Here is a 6,330-nt window from a genome sequence, read left to right as displayed (position 1 = left end):
CTCTTCTCACCGACAAGTTTGAAGTCATAGTTAAGCTCTTTAATGGCCCAATATGACTTATGTTCTAGTTCAAGAGGTAAGTGACATGCTTTACCATAAACCATTTTATATGGAGACATACCCATAGGATTTTTATATGCAGTTCTATAAGCCCATAATGCATCATCAAGTTTCTTGGACCAATTCTTTCTACATCTATTAACAGTCTTTTGCAAAATTAATTTGATCTCTCTATTGCTAAGTTCTACTTGACCACTAGATTGTGGACGATATGGAGATGCAATTCTATGATTAACATCATACTTAGCAAGCATTTTACAAAAGGCACCATGAATAAAATGTGAACCACCATCAGTCATTAAATATCTAGGGACTTCAAACCTTGGAAAAATAACTTCTTTAAGAATCTTAATAGAGGTGTTATGATCAGCACTACTGGTTGGAATAGCTTCTACCCACTTAGTAATGTAATCAATAGCAACTAAAATATGTGTATACCCATTAGAGGAAGGAAAAGGTCCCATCTAATCAAAGCCCCAAACATCAAATGGTTCAATAACAAGTGAATAATTCATAGGCATTTCTTGACATCTACTAATATTACCAATTCTTTGACATTTATCACAAGACAAGACAAGACAAACTTACGGGCATCCTTGAAGAGAGTAGGCCAATAAAAACCGAATTGCAATACCTTGTGTGCAGTTCTATCTCCAGCATGGTGTCCTCCATAAGCCTCGGAGTGACACTTTCGTAGGTTCTGTTCCTGTTCATGCTCAGGTACACAATGCCTAATAACACCATCTACTCCTTATTTATAAAGGTGTGGGTCATCCCAGAAGTAATGTCTTATATCATAGAAAAAATTTTTCTTTTGCTGGTATGTGAAACTAGGTGGTATAAATTTAGCAACAATGTAATTAGCATAATCAGCATACCATGGAGAAGTACGAGAAGCATTTATGACATTTAATTGTTCATCAGGAAAGCTATCATCAATAGGTAGTGGGTCATCAAGAACATTCTCTAACCTAGACAAGTTGTCCGCAACGGGATTCTCAGCTCCGTTTCTATCAATAATATGCAAATCAAATTCTTGTAGTAGGTTAGTCAGAGGCCGAGAAATTTTTGAGAAGTCCTTAATGAACCTCCTATAAAAACCGGCATGACCAAGGAAACTTATTATACCTTTAATGTCCTTGGGACACGACATCTTTTCAATAGCATCAACTTTAGCTTTGTCAACTTCAATACCTCTTTCAGAAATTTTATGTCCCAAGACAATACCTTCATTAACCATAAAGTGGCATTTTTTCCAATTCAAGACAAGGTTAGTTTCTTCACATCTCTGCAAAACTTGATCAAGGTTGCTCAAGCAATCATCAAAAGAGGGTCCATAAACAGAGAAATCATCCATGAAAACTTCACAGATCTTTTCACAAAAGTCAGAGAATATAGCCATCATGCATCTTTGAAAGGTAGCAGGTGCATTACATAAATCAAAAGGCATATGTCTATAAGCAAAGGTACCGAAAGGGCAAGTAAAAGTAGTCTTTTCTTGATCATCAGCTGACACGGATATTTGAGAGAAACCAGAGTAACCATCTAGAAAGCAAAAATGTGTATGTTTGGGTAATCTTTCTAGCATTTGATCAATAAAAGGCAAAGGGTAATGATCTTTTTAGTAGCTTTATTTAATTTGCGGAAATCAATTACCATCCTATAACCTGTAATAATTCTTTGCGGAATCAATTCATCTTTATCATTAGGAATGACAGTAATACCTCCCTTCTTAGGGACACAATGGACAGGACTTACCCACTGACTATCAGCAACGGGATAAATTATACCTGCCTCAAGGAGCTTTAATATTTCCTTTCTTACCACTTCTTTCATCTTATGATTTAGCCGTCATTGGTGATCAATAACTGGTTTGGCGTCTTTCTCCAAATTTATTTTGTGTTGACATAGAGTGGGACTAATGCCCTTAAGATCATCAAGAGTATATCCAATAGCAGCACGGTGCTTCTTCAGAGTTTTCAATAATCTCTCTTCTTCAAGCTCTGAAAGGTTAGCACTAATAATAACAGGATATATCTTCTTTTCATCAAGATAAGCATATTTAAGAGTATCAGGCAATGGTTTAAGCTCAAACACGGGATCACCCTTGGGTGGAGGAGAATCCCCTAGGATTTTAACAAGCAAGTTGTGTTTCGGAATAGGTCCCTGTTTAAAGAATACTTCATCTATTTCCCTTCTTTCATTCATAAACATATCATTTCCATGGTCTAGCAAATATTGTTCTAAAGGATCGGTAGGAGGCATGGCAATAGAAGAAAGACCAATAATTTCATCTTTATTAGGCAATTCTTTATCATGGGGTTGTCTATGAAATTTAGCAAAATTAAACTCATGAGACATATCCCCTAAACCAACAGAAACAATATCCTTATTGCAATCTATCTTAGCATTAACAGTATTCAAGAAGGGTCTACCAAAGATAATGGGACAAAATTCATCGTGTGGAGAGCCAAGAACAAGAAAATCAGTAGGATATTTAACTTTCCCACATAAGACATTAACATCTCCAACAATCCCAACTGGTGAAATAGTATCTCTATTGGCAAGCTTAATGGTAACATGAATCTCTTCTATCTCAGCAGGTGCAATATCATGCATAATTTCTTTGTATAAGGAATGAGGTATTGCACTTGCACTAGCACCCATATCACAAAAGCCATGGTAACAATGATCTCCTGTTTTAACAGAAATAACAGGCATACCTACAACAGGTCTATGTTTATTTTTAGCATCAGGTCTAGCAATTCTAGCAGCTTCATTGTAGAAGTAAATAACATGCCCATCAATATTATCGGCCAAGAGATCTTTAACCATAGAAATTTTAGGTTCAACTTTAATTTTCTCAGGGGTTTAGGTGTCTTAATATTACTTTTGTTAACCATATTTGAAGCTTTAGCATGATTCTTTATTCTAACAGGGAAGGGTGGTTTCTCAATATAAGCAGCAGGAACAACAGAATCATCATAAGTGATAGTCTTTTCTTCAACTTTAATAGGTGGAACTGCTTTACTGCAATGGGAAGATTATATTTAAACCACTTCTCCTTAGGGAGATCAACATGAGTAGCAAAGGATTCACAGAAAGAAGCTACTATCTCAGAGTCAAGTCCATATTTAGTGCTAAATTCAGGAAAAGCATCGGTATCCATAAAAGATTTAACACAATCAAATTTAGGTGTTATAACTGACTCCTTACCTTCGTCGAGGTCCCAATCTTCAGAGTTGCGTTTAGTTCTTTCCAATAAATCCCATTTGAATTCAATAGTCTTCATCATAAAAGATCCAGTACAAGAAGTATCGAGCATGGAGCGATTACTGAGAGAAACCCGAGCATAAATTTTTTGAATAATTATTTCTCTTGAGAGCTCATGATTGGGGCATGAATATAACATTGACTTAAGCCTCCCCCAAGATTGAGCGTCCTTCGCGAGGCCAAAAATTATATGTATAATTACGATCACGATGAACAAGATGCATAGGATAAAACTTCTGATGAAATTCCAATTTCAATCGCTTGTATTCCCATGATCCCATATCATCACATAGCCTATACCATGTCAATGCATCTCCCTTCAAATATAAAGGGAAGACCTTCTTCTTGATAACATCCTCAGGCATACCTGCAAGCTTAAATAATCCACAAACTTCATCCACATAGATTAAGTGTAAATTGGGATGCAATGTTCCATCTCCTGCAAAAGGATTAGCTAGCAGTTTCTCTATCATACCCGAAGGAATTTCAAAGTAAACATTTTTAGTAGGTTCAGTAGGTTGAGGAGCAACTCTTTGCTCTACTGGTCGGGGTGAAGATACCCCGAACAAGCCCCTCAAAGGATTATGTTCCATAGTAACAAGTGATAGTAAATTTCAGCACACTATATAAATTTTTCCTTACCAAATTCCACCTACCAAAGACGTTCACTCCCCGGCAACGGTGCCAGAAAAGAGTCTTGATGACCCACAAGTGTAGGGGATCTATCACAGCTTTTCGATAAGTAAGAGTGTCGAACCCAACGAGGAGCAGAAGGAAATGATAAGCAGTTTTTAGTAAGGTATTCTCTGCAAGCACTGAAATTATCGATAACTGATAGTTTTGTGATAAGATAATTTGTAACGAGTAGCAAGTAATAAAAGTAAATAAGGTGCAGAAAGATGGCCCAATCATTTTTGTAGCAAATGACTAGCCTGGACAAACTCTTATATGAAGTAAAGCGCTCCCGAGGACACATGGAAATTATCGTCAAGCTAGTTTTCATCACGTTCATATGATTCGCGTTCGGTACTTTGATAATTTGATATGTGGGTGGACCGGTGCTTGGGTATTGTCCTTACTTGGACAAGCATCCCACTTATGATTAACCCCCATTGCAAGCATCCACAACTACAACAGAAGTATTAAGGTAAACCTAACCATAACATGAAACATATGGATCCAAATCAGCCCCTTACGAAGCTACACATAAACTAGGGTTTAAGCTTCTGTCACTCTAGCAACCCATCATCTACTTATTACTTCCCAATGCCTCCCTCTAGGACAAAGCAATGGTGAAGTGTCATGTAGTCAACGTTCACATGACACCACTAGAGGGATGACAACATAAATCTCATCAAAATATCGAACGAATACCAAATTCACATGACTACTTATAGCAAGACTTCTCCCATGTCATCGGGAACAAATGTAACTACTCACAAAGTGTATTCATGTTCATAATCAGAGGGGAATTAATATGCATAATGGATCTGAACATATGATCTTCCACCAAATAAACCAACTAGCATCAACTACAAGGAGTAATCAACACTACTAGCAACCCACAGGTACCAATCTGAGGTTTGGATACAAAGATTGGATACAAGAGATGAACTATAGTTTGAGATGGATGGTGCTGGTGAAGATGTTGATGGAGATAGACCTCCTCCCGATGAGAGGATCATTGGTGATGACGATGGTGATGATTTCCCCCTCCCGGAGGGAAGTTTCCCTGGCAGAACAGCTCTATCGGAGCCCTAGATTCGTTCCGCCAAGGTTCCGCCTCGTGGCGGCGGAGTTTTGTCCCGTGAGCTTGCTTGTTATTTTTCCTCGGACAAAAGACCTCATATAGCAAAAGATGGGCATCGGAGGGCCACCAGGGGGCACACGAGGCAGGGGGCACGTCCAGGGGGTAGTGCGCGCCCCCCACCCTTCTGGCCAGGGTGTGGCCCCCCTCTAGAAATTCTTTCGCCCAATATTTTTTATATATTCTGAAACGTGCTCCCGTGAAGTTTTAGGACTTTTGGAGATTTGCAGAATAGGTCTCTAATATTTGCTCCTTTTCCAGCCCAGAATCCCAGCTGCCGGCATTCTCCCTCTTCATGTAAACCTTGTAAAATAAGAGGGAATAGGCATAAGTACTGTGGCATAATGTGTAATAATAGCCCATAATGCAATAAATATCGATATAAAAGCATGATGCAAAATGGACGTATCAGCAACCCGTTCAAAACTCTACGGCTGCGGCAGCGATAATTTCCGGGTCGGCGGCGGTCGGGGCAGGAGGCCCCCGCTCAGGTACTGATGGATCTTATGGATAGGATGACAACCCTATTAACTGCCGTGGTTAACCCCGCGGATCAGGCTCAACATGATGCAAAAGTGGCACGGTTACGTGAGGAGGTAGCACAAGCCAAGGAAAACCTAGCAACGAAGGACGTCAGGATGGCCGCAAAGTGGGCGGCTTTGGATGCTCGGGCTCAGCAAATTCAATCAGAGGCTTTCCAGCTTATGATGGATTTGAACGCATCAAATGAGGTTATGAGGAGAAGGCACCAGAAAACTCAATTCCGTCTGCCTCAGACTTATGATCCTAGAAACCTCTTCCGCACACCCGGTGCAAGCCGTAGCAACCCGCCGGAGGTAAACCGGGTTGCAACACCCGGGGCAGGAATGCCGGTGCAACCACGGGTGATGGAACCTCCTCGTATGAATACTGCTCCACCCCATTATGTACCAACACCACCGGGTCATTATTCTAACCCTTTGGAGAACATGATCGCTGCGGCGACGTGATTGGCGGCTCTCCCGGCAGAGGGCGACTCTCCGACAGCAATTGAAACCTGAAGGGTTGTCGGCTTTCGGGTTCCGGCAGACCCTTGAGGTTTGAACACTGGGGTGCGCGCGGAGATCTCTCCCCTAACGATCTACGTCTGATCCTCTCGTGCGAACTAAGATGAAAATGATGAACAACACAAGGGACACGATGTTTATACT

The sequence above is a fragment of the Triticum urartu genome, chromosome 2, assembly GCF_003073215.2.
Source record: "Triticum urartu cultivar G1812 chromosome 2, Tu2.1, whole genome shotgun sequence".
In the NCBI taxonomy this organism is placed as follows: Eukaryota; Viridiplantae; Streptophyta; class Magnoliopsida; order Poales; family Poaceae; genus Triticum; species Triticum urartu.
The sequence above is the reverse complement of the archived record's forward strand: the minus strand, read 5'-3'. Positions refer to the sequence as shown.